This window comes from Diceros bicornis (assembly GCF_020826845.1).
Source record: "Diceros bicornis minor isolate mBicDic1 chromosome 30 unlocalized genomic scaffold, mDicBic1.mat.cur SUPER_30_unloc_1, whole genome shotgun sequence".
Lineage (NCBI taxonomy): Eukaryota > Metazoa > Chordata > Mammalia > Perissodactyla > Rhinocerotidae > Diceros > Diceros bicornis.
The window spans coordinates 6,681,816-6,700,051 of NW_026690899.1; positions in this window are offsets into that span (position 1 = coordinate 6,681,816).

Genomic DNA, 18,236 nt, shown 5'->3' on the forward strand with positions numbered 1-18,236 from the left:
TGCCATTTATTTGGTGGATGAGATGTTTTTAAAGATGAGGATTATAGGAGAAGATAGGGGGTCATTAGTGAGGAGTATGTTGAGAACCAGTGCGTTTGCAGATCTTCTCCTCAACTCCAGACTCCACTGTAAATAGTCAAAAGTTCATTGTTTAAAACCTGTCCGAGGAATTCCATACATAGACCAATCTGGCCTCTCCAGTAGGATTATAAAGAACAATAAGTTTCTGCTTTAATTCCTTTATTTTTTATTATTTATTTTTTGTGAGGAAGATCAGCCCTGAGCTAACATCCGATGCCGATCCTCCTCCTTTTTGCCGAGAAAGATCGGCCCTGAGCTAACATCTGTGCCCATCTTCCTCTACTTTATATGGGACACCACCACAGCATGGCGTGACAAGTGGGGCGTCGGCGCATGCCCAGGATCCAAGCCAGCGAATCCCGGGCCGCCGAAGCACAGCGCGCACACTTAACCGCTTGCGCCACCTGGCCGGCCCCAAGTTTCTCTTTAGAGTGACTTCTAGACAACATTTCATCTTACATGCTTATTTAAAAATTAAAATTTTCTATTTTGAATAGGTAACATATTTGCATAATTTAGAATCGTAATGGCGCCATAGAACATATGATGAAGAGTCTGCTTTCCACCTCTGTCCTCCCAGGATCATGATTTTTCTCCCTGTCGACAACCTGTGTTAACAGTTTCCTGTTTATCCTTCTGGAGAGATGTAATGCATGTGCGAGCAAATGCATCTACAAATGTATTCTTTTTGCTTCCTTTATTAGAAGTGGTGTCATATAACATGTACTGTTTTTCACCATACTGAGAAATCCTAGTGGCTATTGCAGAAAGTGGCTATTGCTTTTACTTTCCTGAAAAATTCAAATGGTGTGAAATGACATGTGAAGAGCTTTCTTTAATAAGACTAAGGATGCTTTTCAGTAACCCCATGTGTCATGGAGGCAGTGTGGTGCAGTGGGTTGGACTTGGGGGCCAGGGTTCTGGTCCTTGCTGTGCCACTAACCTATGTGGCTTGAGTAAGTCATTCCGATCTCACTGTGTAACAATGTAGGGGTGGGGCAGTGTCATCTCTCATGTTAGAAGTGCTCTGACTCTGCGTCAGTGCACTCGCCCTGGTTGTGTTTGTTTCAGCGAGGGGAGACGCGTGTGTTTTGGAGCTCTCACCCGTCCCACTGCCTCTGGACAGACCTCAGGAGACACAGGTGCTACAGGTCTCCTTTGGCAGCGCCCACTGTCGTCCTGACAAGACGGTGAAGGACGTGAATTGACCTGTTCAAGATTGATGGATGGTGGGGGGACCACTTTCTTGCCCTAGGGCCTGAAGTGGCCCATTTGATTGACCCACATCTGATTGTGAGGCTGTTGGAATTTCCCGAGCAAATCAGGAGCATGGCTCAAGAGACTATGTTGGGCAGACTTGGCTGACTCTTTTCTGTTCTCTGCTCTCTGTGGTTCTTGGGAAATCTGAGGTATATGTAAACATGACAGTGCACACCAGGCAACCTCATCAACGCCTGCCTTTGTTGTGAAGTCACTGAGCTGGGCTACGTGTGTAAACGGCTTTTCCCTTGTACTGAGAGAAGCCTGTTTGCTAACACTTCCTCCAAGACGCGGGGCTTTCAGAGTCCAGGCTCCTGGGTAACCCCGACCATCTCCAAAAAAGTGGTTATTCCAGGGAAGGCCAACTTGATGAAATTCATCACATTTCATTTTCTGGCTAGGGTTCTTTGTAGGAAAAGCCGAAGGTGGTGTTTAGGAACTCTTTCCAGAGGGGACTTGGCCTTGAGGGCAACCTGGTGACAGGTGCAAGGAATGGGGTGTTATGAGCGGTTCGGGGGATTCGATTGGAGACGTAAAAGAAACTCCACTCCAAACAAATGGACTGAAGGTATATTTTATTATACAGAGGATAGTAAAGGCGGTAGTCCTCCAACAGATCAGAATAGGTCAAATAATAAGAGGGAAAAACACCAGCTCCATCAGAATGGGAAACCCCTGATCAGCTGAGATAGCGGCAGATTCGAATAGGTCATATAATAAGAGGGAAAAACATTGGCTCGATCAGAAATGGAAAAACATTGGCTCGACCAGATCGACTGAAGGGAAATGACACAAGGCAACCGGAAAGAGAAACACCAGGTTGACCGAAAAGAGAACACATCAGATCAATTACTTCACAATAAATCCATTACTCACAACATCCACGCCCCAGTACCGAGAGAGTCCTGTCAATCGACATGGGTGTGTGGGAATCACACGTCCTGGGCAAGGCGTCCCTTCCACAAGTGGAACTCTCACCAGGCCTCGCTTTCCAGCAGTTTATATAAGCAGTTACAGAGTTTACAGAGCAAGCATTCAGTGTTTCCATGCACAAAAGGTTATCAGTGGCGTACATGCACTGAGCACCCTGGCTGTTGTCGCAGCCCAGTAGTTGTGTACGTGCATTGGTTTGTGGTTATCGTCCCAGCCCAGCACAGATGGTCAGTCAGGCCCAGGCTGCGGCGCCCGAGGGCCTTGAAATTTTTACACATTGCAACTATGTTCATGGGAGAAGGGCCAGTTCCCACCACTCAGAAAGCAGCTTTTATATTTCTTTTTGTGCTGGTGGCTGTAGGTCAATGGAGTGGCCAAACATGGCTGTACTCATGTCAAGACAAGGGGGTGCTGAGTCCTTTCACAGGAGGTGCTCGCCTCTCATGGAATTCCTGAGAGGCAGAACGAGGGCCCAGAGGAGAAGCAGAGGGAAAGTACAGGTGGCCCAGCCTGTTGCAGCATGTCTGGACCCCAGCATGCCTGGAGGTGTGCCTGCACTGGCTGGGAATATTGGAGAAGGAAACCCAGTGGCAGTTGGGTGAGCAGTTGGACTAGGACCACTTTCCAGACCCCCTTCCAGTCCTGACATTCTTGGGTTCCACACACCTGTAGAACTGATTTCATTGGTGGTGGTATTCTTTAGTCTTCAGCCTGGCAAACAGCTATTACGGACAATGTGGAAGGAAGGTGGTGGAAAATGAACCTTACAGGTGAGTTCCCACAAGGACTACCCCTCCCCAAGTTGTGTTGAGCATTAAACATCTCTGGAGTGATTACTGTGTGATAGAGTCACAGAGCAGTACCAAGCAAGGTTCCTCAGGCCTGAGAGGAGCAGTGAGCGCTCCACGGAGAGCTGTGGAGAGTGTTGTTCCATCTCAGGGGGAGCTCCGTGCATCAGCCTGGTGGGAGGGCAGGTGCATGAGCATTGATTGGGATGGCTAGACCTTCTTTGGATTCCTTCTTTATTTTTAGCCAAATTGATTAACTTCAAAAATTCCTCTGTTTCAGTTCTATTTCTGTTGGTCTTTAAAAAAATTTCCCTCTAGTTCCTCGCGTTATGCTGGTGGGTTTAAACACCAGTCTCAGCTCTGGCAGCATATTAAAATCACCAAGCGATTTAGTTTGTATTATTTTACCTTTGCACCTGTGTCTAACTCTGCCTTCTTTTTGACCTAGAGAGTTTCCCTAACAGTTACTATGTGTGTGTATGGGGCCGCCAGTGAGGAATGACAGAGGAGAGGCCAGAACCCCACAATGCTTACCGTGACCATATGTCTTGCTTCTCCCCAGATGGCCCTCAGCCATTAGCGGAAGTCACAAAGTCCATAGAACGCAGGCCTTCGATGGACAGGTGGTCCAGGTAAGAGGCGTGGGCTGAGAGCTACTCATTCTGCCCCTTGGGGCACTTTTGAAAGGGGGAAACTAGGGGGGGGTGATGGGAAATTTTTAGGCGGATTTTCTGAATTAATAAATTATTTTATACAAATGGTCGCCTGGCTACTGTAGGCCAGGATGTTCAGTACTGGAACATGGGGTACCAAGTTGAATAAGGTTTGGGGGGAAAACACTCTAGTGGGAGAGACAAGTTGAAAAAACTGGCTGTACCTGAGTGTGCCCAGGCTCTGTGTGTGTTTCAGGCTGGCTTTATCTTGTTCACCATTTATTCCCATGTTTGGGGCAGTTCCTGGCACATGGTAGATATCTATAATCAATACTTAAATACATAAATGAATGCATACCGAAAGTGCTATAAGAGTAGCAAAGGGGAGTCATTAAGTCTTCCGGGGATGGAATGGAAGGCACAGAAGGCATCGTGGAGGAGGTGACAGAGGAATTTACCAGATAGACCAGGAATGGGTGGTGGGAAAGGTTTCATGGCAGAGGGGAGGTGGCAGGTGGAGCCTTTAACTGCTGAGAGCATGTGGGGTGGCTGGAGTTTGGTATGCTTACAGGGGAGTGCTGTGGCATAGGCTGGAAGACAGGTGGAGAGTGAGCGATGCAGGGTTTTCTAGGGTTGGGGGAGGAGGTGATGAAGGCCACTTGGGAAGGCGTGGGGAGAAGGGACATGTGGAGAGACATGTAAGGAGGATTGACCAGATTTGGGGCTTGATAAGAGGTCCAGGGAGTGAGCTAGAGGGAATGGAGCCTGACTCCACTGGCAAATGAGTGGCTGCTGATGTTCTCAACCCGGATGGGGAAGTCCTAGAGGAGGAGGCTCGTGTTGAGTGGGAGAGAGAAGCAAGGAGGAGGTAGAGAGTGAAATTGTTTTTAGTATGCAGTAGAGTATAGTGCGTCTTGCACAGACTTGAAAGTCCCATGGATGCGAATTCAAGTCCCTGCTTCCCCACATATTAACTGGATGACTTTGGTCAAGTTACCAACCTTCTCTGAGATTCAGTTTCTTCGTAGGTGTTCTTGGTTATTGACTTAGCACAGTGCCTGGCATAATAAGCATTTAGTAAACGGTGCTTTTCATTAGGCAGTTAGAAAAGCAGGTCTGGAACTCAGTAAAGTTGTTGGGAATGGAGATAGCAGTGTACAGGTGACAGAGAAAGCCTTGGAAACGGATGCAGCCTCCCAGGGGAGTGTGAAGAGGAGGAGAGAAGAGGGCAGAAGACAGACCTTGGAGAAGGATTCCAACACTGAAGGGTAAGGAGTAAGGCTGAGCTAGGGAGCAAGACTGGAAGCTATGGGAGAGGCAGAAGAGAGAGATGGGGAAGAGAAAGGCTTGTGGAGAAGGGAGTGGTTCTTCAGGGATGGACTGGGATGGAGGAGCTCTTGGGTCTTCTCCTTAGGACATCTGGCCCTTTCCTTTAGCAAGAGCCGCATCAGTGGAGGGGCAGGCAGAAACCAGGCTGCAGTGGAGTGAGAAAGAATAAGAAGTGGAGGTTGTGTGGGGCAGCCTGCCTGGACTTGGCCCCCTCAGGTTCAGGAGCAGTAGGGAATGCTCCCGTGCTTTGGGTCCTTTGAGCAGGACACTGGGCTGCCAAAGATTTCTTCTCATCAACCTTCCCTCTGTTTGTCTGATAGATCGCTTGTGGTCAGGACCATAGTCTGTTCCTAACGGATAAAGGAGAAGTCTATTCTGATGGATGGGGCCCAGCTGGGCAAACAGGTAGTGGACCTTACACCTCCTTGGGATGGTGCAGTCTGGAGCTGTGAGCAGTGGGGCTCTCATGGGCTAGAACCACCTGCCTTCATTTGACTCTTACCTCTCTTATCACTTCCTGGGGACACTGTTCTGTTTGTCCCTTCCCAGTTCCCTCATCCCCAGCTCCCATGGAAAGGAACCAATAAAGGATTGGGTGGAGGATTAGAGCCACCCCTCAGCAGAGGAGCTGTGAGCCTTTCTCTCAGCAGAGACAGGAAACTGTGTGAGGCTTTCAAAGAGAAAACAAGTGTCCCCTAAAAGGAGCTTGATGTTCACTGATTTGAGAAGAATGTGATTAATGCAGGGAGGAATGATTGACACATTTTCTCAAGCTTGTATATTTAACCTTTTTGTTTCTGATATTGGTCTGAAGAGAGGGCCATTAATATAAGACTAAATCTTGTAGAAATCCTCAGTAATCCTACCAGCAGATGAAATCATCTTTGTTCATTGTCTACTGTTTTCTTCCAATCCTCGTTCATATGTGCACATTTTTTCCCCCAAAGCCACAGTAGATAGTTGTATGTCATAGCTGCACATCCTTCTAGTTGCTGTATGTGGGACACGGCTTCAGCATGGCCGTAGAAACGGTGCGTCTGTGCGTGCCCAGGATCCGAACCCGGGCCGCCAGCAGCAGAGCGCGCACATTTAAGGGCTAAGCCACGGGGCCGGCCCTTTTTTTTGATGAGAAAGATTCGCCCTGAGTTACCATCCGATGCCAATCCCTCTCTTTTGTCTAACGAAGATTGCCCCTGGGCTAACATCTGTGCCCATCTTCCTCTACTCCACATGGGATGCCGCCACAGCATGGCTTGACAAGTGGTGCATCGGTGCACGCCCGGGATCAGTACCTGGGAGTCCCAGGTCGCCGCAACGGAGCGTGCACACTTGACCGCTCCGCCACAGGGCCGGCCCCCATTTGTGCACATTAGTATACAGTAATCACAGCATAGGTGTGGTTTTATATGCTTGTTTTATCATTTATACTTACATAAAGCATTTTTCCATGGTGGTAATATTTTCACAGTTACAGTTTTTAATATTTGTATGATATAGCATCAATTTATCATAATTAATAATTAATTTAACCATTTTATTATAAAATTACATGAGCATTTCCCTGTTGTCAGGTGGCATACTTCTTTGGAGACGGAGTGCGGTGGCCGTTGGAGATATTATGACATTTATCTTGTGTGCATACGTGACTTTTTCTTTCGTTTGGATTATTGCTCTAGAATAAATCCCAGGAGTGTCAAAGGAGTAGGATATTTTTATTCTTGTCAGTATGTATTGTTAAATTGCTTTCCAGAAGTTTTATCAGTTGATACTGCCAGCAGCAGTGGGTAGAAGTACCACTTGAATTTTGTGGGTGAGGCATCGTGGGGGGGCTTAGCTGGGTCTTTGGCTCTGAGTCTCTCAAAGGCTGCAGTCATCGTAGGGTTCCACTGGGAAGGCTCTGCTTCCAGGAGCACACCGATGGTTGTTGGCAGGATGCAGGGGCCCCAATTCCTTGCTGGTAGTTGTCCAGCAAATGGTTGCTGGCCAAGCCTTCCTCGGTTCCTTGCCATGTAGGCTTCTCCATGTGGCAGCTCCCAACATGGCAGCTGGCTTCGTCAGAGTGACCAAATGAGAGGGTAAGACGGAGTGCCAGTGAGACAGAAGCCAGTGTCCTCTCATTTAATCTGGGCAGTGACCTCACCTTCACTTTTGCTGGCCTTCTGCTTGTGAGAAGCAAGTCACTAGGTCCAGCCCCCACACAAGGGTGGGGAGTACACGTGGGTGTGAACAGCAGGAGACAGGGCTCACTAGGGGCCATTATAGAAGTAGCCTGCCACAACCATGATCTTGACTGTGGCCTGAGCCTCCCTCTGTCAGTGACAACAGTGATTTCTTTCCAGTGGCCCTTGCCAGAGCACAGTTAGGTAAAGAAGCTCTCTGCGAGCCAGGCAGCAGAGGCCAGGCCCCAGCTCTGCCAGCCTCGCTCACCTAGGTGTACACTTTCTGGGTCAGTAAACCCCTCTTTTCCTTTTGAGTCAACTTAGGGACCGTTGGTGTGCCACGGTCTTCACCAAAGCACTTAGAATCTGTCTTTCCAAAGTTATCCCTCAGCAGAGGCACCAAGATCAAATCCTGCTGGAAAGCTAAGTTGGCCACACTTCGTCCTCCAGACCGCTGACCCTCCCATCTTTCACTCTCAGCAGAAGAACCTGCCTCCTGTTTCATAGGGGAAACAGATGCCGTCAGCTGAGAAAGCCCTCAGTTTCCCACTCGGACTCCTGCACACTTGCCTCTACCTGTCCCCGCCCTGGGTCCCTTCCCTTTATAGTGGTGGGGGAAGCGTGTCTCTTCCTGCTGAAGCTGATGATTCTCTCTGTGCCCTGGATCCCTTCTCCCCCCGTTCCTCAGAAGCCTCACTCCATCTGCTGGGCCTTCTTCCCCACAACTTCAGCCTCTCCCTCTCTACTCGTCCCTCGCCATCAGTCTTGACACCTGACTCAGGTGTCTTCCATCTTAAGAGGCCCTGTGTGGAGCCCTCCACATCCTCCCATTCCCCCAAGTCCCTCCCCTTCGCTTCACCTCCTGCCTCCCCTTCTAGGCGAGAGTTCTCAGGAGCTGCATTGACTTACTGTCCCCATTTCTTCGTCTCCTTCTCATTCCTCTGTCCGTTCCACTCAGCTTCCACACTGATCAGTTTGCTGAGTGGCTCTTGCTAGGGTTACGGTGACCTCCATGTTGCTGAAAACAATAATAAAGAACCTGGAGACCATTGTCCAATCTTTCCCTTTCTTGATCTCTCAGCAGCGTTTGACATTGGCCGTGACGTGCTGAGCATCTTGGTGAAGAGCGGTCTTCCTTTCGCCCCTGTGACTGGGCTCTCCGAGGGCTCTCTTCGTTTCTCGTTCCTTCTGGACTCATTTCCTGGCTCTCCTCCTGGGCCAGGCCCTCCCATGTCGGAGGTGCCCGAGGCGGGACTGTGCTCTCCTCCTTTCCTCTGCCTTCTCCTTCAGAAGGTCTCACCCTCACCGTGGTTGCAGTCACCGTCTGTGTGCTCAGGACTCTCCAGCTGGCTGGTGAGGCCAAGCCTGCTGTTCGGAGGTGCGAACATCTCTCAGTGCCACTTGACGTTTTCCCCTGGCCGTCTCTAAGCACTGTGAGTTCAGTGGGTCCAAAAGTGAACCCCTGCTCGTCACCCCCCCCCGCTCCTTCTCCACTGTTTGCCACGTCCACTCACGTTCCCCTCTAGGAATCATGTCCCTTCCCTACTTAGAACCCTTACCGTCTCCCCATTGTGCTTAGAATAAAGACCAGACCCTTCCGTGGTCTACAGCATCCTGCATGACCTGCCCTCCCTGCTCCCCACTGGCGTCTTGCAAATATTCCCCCTCGTCCCCTGGCTTCATCCACTCGGCCCTTGTTTAAACTCCCTCGGTGGGCCATGGCCCTTCCCTCCCTGTGCAGGTGCTGTCTCCCCTACGTGGAATACCGTGCTCTCCCCTCCCCTCCACACTCCTACTCATCCCTCAGACTACGTGGATAGAGTGAAGCCTCCCGACCGCTCCTGCCCATGAACTACATCAGGCTCCCTGACGTTCCCTCACGGAGGCCCCTGTCCTGCCATCCTTGCAGTCAGCACAGATTAACTGGGTGTTAATTTTGGCTGACCTCTGCCTCCTCCACTAGACTGAACTCAGAGAGAGGGACCGGGTCTCTTCCTTCCCCTCATGTTCCCATCACCAGTTAGATGTTTAGCTTATGTTTACTCTTTGGGACATATTTGTGGGGTGAATGAATGACCTGGCACTTATCTGCTCTTTCCGTTCACCAGAATCCTTCCAAGTTCTCACAAGTTTGTCTTCCTAACAGTATGGACCCTTCCTGTGACTCGGGTGAATGTCCCCCGATACTTGCCCTTCTCAGGAGTGGGGACGGTTAAGCATGTGGCGTGTAGGGGCACAGGCTGTGCTGTATGAAATGGTGAGAGCCTCTTGCAGGCAGGTCATTGGCAAGGTGTAGAGGGGTCGATGGCGAAGGGTCGGTGTCTGTTGGATTCACAGGCACAGACCTCAGCCTGAGGGAGGGAACGTGGCTGTGGGAAGACCTAGTTAGAGTGAGTTCAGTTAATAGAGGGTGAGGGTGACGTTCCTGACAGAACGATAGTAGCCCTGGTTTCTCTGTAGACAAATAACTAGCCCAGAGCTTAGTAATTCTGTAGTAAACCTCTGGAGTGGAGAAGGAACTGCTTTCTCCCCTCCTGTCGCCTGGGCCAGAGACTCTGGCCCTGCCTTCTCCAGAGAGGCTGCACCAAGAAACAGAGACAGAGGGAGAAGAGCCTTAGGGTTTCGACGCTGAGGTCCATGCCCCTGGGATGAAACATCTGGCACCACTGATGAGTATTCCACTTTTTATAAGCAAAACATCATTTCTGAGAGTTTTCAGCATCTGGCCAGAAGTTGTTTTATATTTGGCTTGCTCTCCTGGTCAGTGTGAAACTTAGAGCTGTTAGTAGGGGGATAACTGCCCTTCTGAGGCTCTCCTGTGTTCACATGGGGTTTCTGGGTGATTTGTTGACTAGGCCCCTCCAGGTTGCCCTCCAGGTGTGGGAAGTTTGTATTCTGAGCTTGGTTTGTTTGCTTGACATACGCCAAGAGTAAGAATTTAAAAGAGGAGAAAAGAAACTGATTCTTTTCCAAGTGTCATTAACGTGATTTTGCCAACCAAGGAGGAGAAAACAATCCCTGTGTATCGAAAGCATCCGAGCGGTGCAGTTTGAATTCCTGGTGAGGAGAGCTGCACTTGGTTTGACTTACTGACCGCTGTTTTTACTGTCATGTAGAAGGACATGTTTTTGTCTGAGGCTACGGAATTCTTGGCAACGGAACAAACCTAGTGGAAACTGCTCTTCCGGAAATGATTCCACCCACTCTCTTCAGCTTGATGGAGTTCAACCCAGAAGTCCAGGTTTCCTGCATTTGCTGTGGACTCAGCCACTTTGCTCCCCTTACCAGTAAGTGGCGAAGCCTGTGTGGCCCCAGTGACGGGCCGAGCTGCACTCTCTTGGGTTCACCCTAAGCCGTGGGCAGCTTTCAGTGTCCATCCATCCAGTGGAGGGGCGCCCCGCGTGGATAATTACAGTGAGCAGCTCATCCAGATGTTGTTTGGCTTGAAGTTGTATAATGTGTGTCTTTTTTCATCCTGGAGTTTTGTTTTTGGTTCCTTTGGTTTGTGGTTGGGCTCATGTGAAAGTGAATTTTCTCAAGAGGATGCCAGTCGGTGGTAGGAGGTGGACCCTCGAGAATGTCAGGGTGCTGGGGAACCCAGCAGAGGTTTGATGAATCCCCGGGAGAGCCATCGGGAAATGAAAGTGTGGGGCTCATCCCGCTCCTGGCCAAGCCCAAACCCTGACCCAACCCAGGAATGAGGGACGGCAGGACGCTGATTTGTCAGATACCCTGGGGTTTTGTGGAGGGAAATATGCCCCATTTCTCCAAAGTGCCAGGACAGAATGATCAAAGCCAAGGCTGGAATGGAGCTGTTCTTGAAGGTTTGCCCAGTTACAAAGCCGTCAGACACCCAAGTGCCTCCCGCCCTCGGATGTGCGCTTTCCTTGATTGCCTCTCCCGTTCCACCACAGTAACTGTCAGGTCAGTCTGCTGCTCTTTAGTTGACCTGACTGGTAAGACTGAAGAAAATTAATTTCATTTTGTGGGGATCCTCACGTAAATTCGCTATTTCCTTGCACCTAAGAATGTTAATTTGTAAATCTCAATTACTCATCTCTGGTGAGTCATTGTTTTCTATTTAGGCGTCTGGGCCGGGACAGAGTGGGGTCATCCTCGTTAGTGTTCTCTGGCCCTACGCTACTGTGAGGACTATCCAGAGGCCCCCCCGACCCAGAGTCCTGACTGCCCTTCAGTTGTCGTCTGAGGTTCAGATCTCAGGCCTGTAACACACACGGGCTGTGGCGTGGACTGTGGGGGGGTGACTGTGTGCACAGCACCCTCGGTCGCAGTGATGACCGGGGTAGTCCCTCAGCACCGTCACTCGGAGTCAGCACTTCCATATGCTAATGTCTTGAGGATGCCAGACTCTTCTAAAGCTATTTTGATTTAAAAACTAAGAGTCATTATGGACTCAATCTGGAGGTATCAATGATCTATGGCTTAAACTGTGCAGAGTCACATCCTTGGAAATCCATATGAAATGTGCAAAATGTTCAACTAGAGTACACTGTTTTCTGTTTGCTGTCATGCCATGTGGACGTTTTGGGTCACACCGAAATGAAATCCGCTTCTAGATTTCCCCCGAGACCCCACAGCCACCCTCCAGGTGCCGTGACTGTCCTAAGTAGAGGGAGCATCAGAGCTTGGGTATTTCTCCTTCTGTGCCCAGCGTTTGCATGTGGTCAGCTGGGAGTTGGACTTGGTTGGTTTCCCCTGAGATCTGCTAACCTTTTGGGGGCCAGACTGAATTGTTCTATTAAACACGTAAAATCTGAGGGTGGAGTCCCCAGGGTGGTGGTCAGACCAGAGGGGCTCTGATGGATGGGAACAAAAGGATTCCTTACTAATCAGCCAGATTATTTTAGTCCTGGCTTCTCCATGTCTTGTCTACTTCTTCTGCTTCTCAGGTGGAGGTGGTAAAATGGGGCCTCTGTGCCAAGGAGTGCCCAGAGCTGATGTGGACAGAAGTGGGGTCTGAAGGCTGGGTAGCAGGAGGCTGCCCCACCAGGTCTGGGGTCCCGTCCAGAGGTGGGCATTCCCGAGCCCAGTCTAGATTTGTTCTCCTGGACTGTCCTCTAGAGCACTTAGTCCGTTCTTGTCCCTCGTGGCACTTTTTACAGTTTGTAAACACGTATATATTGGTTTGATCGTTTGTTTCTTTCTAACTGTTTGACTAGCTCTTGTCCCATGAGGACAGGAACCGTACGTGTTCACTCACTGTCGTGTCCCAGCTCCCAGCACACAGACATCGACCCGGCCCAAAGAGGTGCCCAGTCACCCTGTGTCCCTTGACCAAATGCTCCCGAGATGTGGAAACCCAGACAAGGGATGACGGATGGAGGTCTCCCTCTATTAGGGCATGACCAGGACTGGAGGGTGCTCAGACTTCAGGACGTGTGGAGGGCAGGGTGTGGTCGGATGTGACTGTGGGTGAGGGGTGTGCATAAGGGACGAGCAGAGTGGGCCATGACTGTGGGTGAGGGGCGTGCATATGGGGCGAGCAGAGTGGGCCGTGTCCAGGAGCCTCCTGGGCCTACAGCTCTGTGCATGTACTCTTCTCCATGCGACGGACACACCGTCATTCTGGGCTTGCACATGTCTTTGGTTTGGGGATAGTATACCTTTCCCTTCAAAAGGAGGCATTAATGCCTGGTAGAAATTGAAGTTTAACATTGGGCTCTGTTTGTACCTGCTTCTAGAAAGCGTATTCTCATGACCCTTCCTCTTCTTGGTGACTTGCCTCTGGCCTAGCCCAGCCAAGCCACCCTTTTCCTTTCTGTGCAGACAAAGGAGAGCTGTTTGTGTGAGGCAAGAACATCCGAGGGTGCCTGGGAATCGGTTGCCTGGAAGACCGGTATTTGCCATGGAGCGTAAGGCTGGACTGGACGGGCGTGAGTGCGTGCCCACAGAGCAGACTACCTGATGTGGCAGCAGAGTCCAGTGTGCGGCTGGGCCAGGACCAGTTCCCTGGGCACTGCTTCCCCTCCCAGGTCCCAGCTGGCCTCCTCCTGCCCCAGCGCACCCTCTGCCAGGGCATCAGGAGAGACCGCGTAGTGGTGAGGAGCCAGAGCGAGCGCCCAGCAGCAGCTTCTCAGGCTGCAGGCTCCCTGGCGCTGAGCTCCTTCCTGGGGCTGTGAGTGAGCAGCCTGTGCAAGCAGGGGGCAGCCTGACCAAGGGTTCCAGTCCCCCTGTGCCCTGGAAGAGGCCCTGTCAGAGGCTGTCCACGGGCACGTGGAGCAGAGAAACAGAGGCCCCCCGGGGCCTCAGAGAGGCAGAAGCTACAGGCCAGGCTCCACAAGGCCCAGAGGGGCTCCCAAGGGGGAAAGATTTGAAATGACAAAGCTGGCGTGCCAGGAGCTGTTTGCAGAGGCCCGTTTGGAGGAATGTTTTACATGCATTTAAAAGAAAGCAGGATATTTAATATTTAGAGTGCCTTACCACAGCCACCAAAGTGAAAAATAATGTTTTTCATACCGGGGAGAATGCAATTAGACCAAAAGGCTCATTTCAGTGTTAAAGTGTTCTTTCTTAAATTGTAGTTTATATTACTGTTTACTAAATCAGTTCTTCTAAACAAAGCTATTGATGTTTTTGAACACGGAACATACGTACTTGGTACAAAGTGTCTTATGAAAACTAAGTCTCCCGTCTCTTGTCCCAGAGGCACCACCGGTTCTGGTTCTCATGTTGCCTCCAGAGACAGACTGCGGAGAGAGCGTGTGTGTGCCTGCGCGCGACCGTATGCACGCACAGGCCTAAGTATTTCCTTTGAAGGCTGGATTCTAATAATGTCTTTTGAAATTGTGAAAAGCATTTTTAAAAAACACTTGTAAAAATGTATAATTTAAATACAATAAGGATTTATCTTTCAAAAACCCACTGCAGAGTGTTTCGAGGCACTTTGGTGTTTCAGGGGCTGTTTCCATCGGGCCTTCCCTCTGCCGCTGGCTCTGTTGGCTCCCTGTGACCTCGGCAGGCCCACAGACACAGAAACTGTTTCCACCATTAGCTTCGTTGCTATAATTTATCCTTTTTTTCCCTGCGAAAAGTCTGTCTGCAGGCTCCGGGCTCCTGTCAGTTCAGCGAGTGTGTGAGGACACCCTGAATGCAGTGACCATGGGCCACTCCGACGTGTCTTCTGGCTGTCCTGACTTCTTACACTCAGGCTCTGTCCTTCTGCATGTATTGGGGTCTATAGAGGAGGCCAGTGCACAGCCCGAGTGGCAGGTGTGGCCTGAGAAGGTGGAGGGACTCTCATCACACGGTGGCCACCATTATCTCCCTCAGTGGATAGCCGTTCCCAGGGGCATAGGTCTCAGTCTTCTGTTCCCTGAGCACCCGCCAGGTGTACATGCTGCCAGTCCATGATGATTTCTGGCGGGGACGGGGGTCTCTTGCTGGCACACAGACCCTGACATCAGTGAATCCAAAACACTTGGCCTGCCATTCTCGTCAGGTCCACCCCTGACTCACTCAGGAGAGTCTTGTCCTGATCATGCTTGTTTCTTGAATATGTGGTTGGCTCGCATTTTCACGAGGTCAGGAAACACCTACTGTGCACTCACTGTGTTCATGTGACACAGTCAGACGCTGAGAACCACGCGGCAGGAAGAGTGCTCTGACTTGGCACAGCGGGTGACAATCTCGCTGAGCACCTGGCACAGGGTAGACACTCGGGCTGCGTTTCTGAAGATCCACACTGTTCTCTCTCCTCATGGGCAGCCCTGGTCAGGTCCCAGCACCTCCTGACAAGCAGCAGAGTTACTCACAACTCTGAGGGCCGTTCTCCCCGCAGGGGCAGCATGGGAGCTGCTCATTGCCTCGGCCTAACCATGCAGCCTGACATTCCCAGAGACCACTTCAGATGGCCTTGGGGGTGGCCCCCAGCACTGGGGTGGCTCTGTGAGGTCTCCATTCTCCTGGGGCCTGCCCTGCCCCAGGATTGAGCCCCAGGAATGTATCCCCTCCCCCAAGGAGCCCACACTTGCCTTTCTCTCTCCCAGGGTGCATCACCCAGCTACCCTCAGACGCTCATGCTGTGGCGACCAAGAAACCCAACCTTTCTTCCACACCAACCTTGATATTTCTCATGGAACAGCCCAGATTGAGCTTGAGCTGGAGACAGTGCTTGGAGTCCCTCTTGCTGTGATTTTCTCGGGGCCACACTGAGGGCATGCTGAGCAGTCAAGTTTAAAAGGAAAAATCCCGAGAGTGTGGTCACCTCCTCGAACCAGGAGTCCATTGTCTTGCTAGGGAGGCAATCAGGTGGGATGTAGCTGGTGTGGGGGTTGCCCATGAGGAGCGGAGAGACTTGGTCTTGCTGTCGCTCTGGTAGGGTGGTGCCAGCTGAATTGCCAGAGAAAAGCACAGGAATCTGTGCCCATCAGAAAAATAGCCCTTGTGAGTCCACCTTCAGAGACGGAAACTGAACAGGCTCAGGCTCATGACCGGAAGCTGTTCTACAGCTAAGTCATCCACCCTCATTACAGCGGGAGAACACTGAAGATGAAGCAAAGGCCTGATAGGGTCCCTGTTCCTGTCTGACTGTACGCCAGGAGCTGCCAGGTGCAGGGGATGCAGTGGTGAGAAGGACGCGTTCATTCCAGCTGGCGCATCTGGGTGCAGGCTGCCTCTAATGAGTCTGGCCTCAAACTAGGAAATCAAGATGAGGCCGCCTGCTCTGGGGGCCATGTTCATGAGGGGATTCCTTTGGGCAGATTCAATCCCTCACCCTGGGCCTCACAACCTTGCCTGTATGATAGAATCATCTGGGAGGTTACTGATTGATTGTTTTGATGTATGCGAATGATCCAAAAAAAATAAAACGCTGGGCCAATGTAAAACTCGTACATGAAGTTCTGGCATTATTCATAATAACCAAAAAGTGGAACCACCCAAATGTCCACCAACTGTTGAATTCGGTACAAGTGTCTGTGTGAACGTGTTCTCAGTTTTCTCAAGTGTATACCTAAGGAGTGGGATCACTGGTGCCTTCATTTAATTTTTTAAGTTTGGACACTTTTACCACGTATTTCATGACACGCTCAGTGATCTTGAGTCCAAGACACCGAGTATTAATTGCCCTGAAAACAACGCGGGGCTGTTCCCTACAGGATCCTCAGAGGCTCTGCCTGCACTCCGAGGTTCTCCCGGGACAACAGGACCCTCCCGGTGCCGCATGCTCATCAGGGTGAGAGATGGGCCTGGGTCTCGCTGACGCTGCACAGCTTCCCGCTGGATCAGCTCAGGTCCAGAGCTCCTGGAAAAACAGCTCAAATGAGATGCTCCCCCACCAACATTTGCGAGGTGGGAGCTCCCGGTTCTTGCATCCGTCCTCATCCTCCTTCTCTGTGCTGCCTCCACCATGTTGATAGGGACTTCCTTTAACCCTCAAGAGTGTCAGAATAACTCACATTCTTTCTTGGCCATCCTTCACGCCCAGCATCCATTCCTGTTGCTTTTTCTACCACATCGATATTTTTAAAACATTGACATGTGAGTCACATGACGTAGGACCATTTTAAAGTGTACAATTAAGTGGTTTTAGCGTATTGTCTATGTGGTGCAACCACCCCCACGATCTCATCCCGCACATTCCCTTTGGAGAGCTCGTTTTGACCATCATGAGCCCCCTGCTCCCCCAGAGGAATATCACATGATAAACCCGGGGGGCCATGTGACCACAGTTGCTGCTGTTCTGTGGCCCAGTTCTTTACATTACCTTTTGAGAGAGGGTGGGGGACGTTTTACACCGATATTTTATCCAAGAGAAACTGAACCAGACACTTGGGGGTGGAGTCCTGGCATGGGTAACCCCCGTGGGGGTCTGAATGTGAGCAGTGGTGAGAACCTGCCACAAGCAGCCAGAGCTGCTCCAGGAGGAATTATGCCCTGGTTGGGCGAGGGGCACAGTCATGGTTCTGAGGGCTGGCTGGACATCTGCTGGTCCCCTGATACTCCGCTGCCTCCACCACCCCAACTCTGCACAGGGACGACTCTAGAACCAGCCAGGGGCCTCCTCCTGAGAACTGAGGCCAGGACCCTGGCAGTTCCCCTTTCCTGCTCCTATCAGCCCTCTTCATAACGAAGACTCCCACTCAGATGCTAAGTTTGGTCCCCTGCGTGGAAGTCCTCAGTGGCTCCCCATGGCCTATAGGAGGGTGAGGCCCCTGGCGGACCTGAGCACCCACCTTGCATTTCAGCCTCATCCCCTACCTGCCGCATCAACTCCTCCCTCACCCGCCGCACTCGTGCGTTCCAGCCAAGGTTCCCTCTGGCCCTCTCCGCCTTTGCTCCTCCCTCTGCTGGGTCCCCATCTTACCAAGCTCAACCCTAATGTCCTGGTTTCTTGGTCTGCCCCCTACTACTGAACAGTGGTCATTCCCTCCCCCTGGGCACAGCACACCCTTGTGGTCTAGCCTGGCCTTGCACTCCTTGGAATAGCTCCTTTCCCTGTCTTCTCACCTCCTAGAGAGACGCAGGTCCAGGGGCCACAGCCTGTTCCTCGGGGTCCCCAGCACCTGGCACAAGGTCCAGCACCGCCCGAGTGACAGTGACTGTGAGTGAGTGGTGGGAAAGGGAGATCGGGCCCTGGAGGTCTTTGTAACTTTTGAGATTTTGGGGGAAATCAAGAGTCCCCGTGGATGTCCCAGCTCCAATGGGGTCTCTGAAGGAATGAAGGGGGCGTAGTCTGAAGACCCCAGAAGGGAAAGCATTCACAGCATCCAGAACTTTCTTGGGCTCAGGGTAGTGAGTGAACTTCATCCTCATTGTCACTCCCTTCAATCCCCAGGTCAGCTTTTCCTGCGAGCAGGGGTGAGACAGGTGGGAATGGAGGTTGGTGGGGTTCAGTGCAAGCTCAGGTCTTCAGCACTGCCTTGGTCACACCAGCCCGCTATGGAAAACGTCAGAGAGGGGCAGTGAAGGGTGTCCAAGGTCCAAGACCTCTGTCCTGCCTGGGCATCCCCCATGCCTACCTGTCAAAAGGGCAGGAAGCAAATGCCAGAGCCCTTGTGGGAGGGACGCTGGGC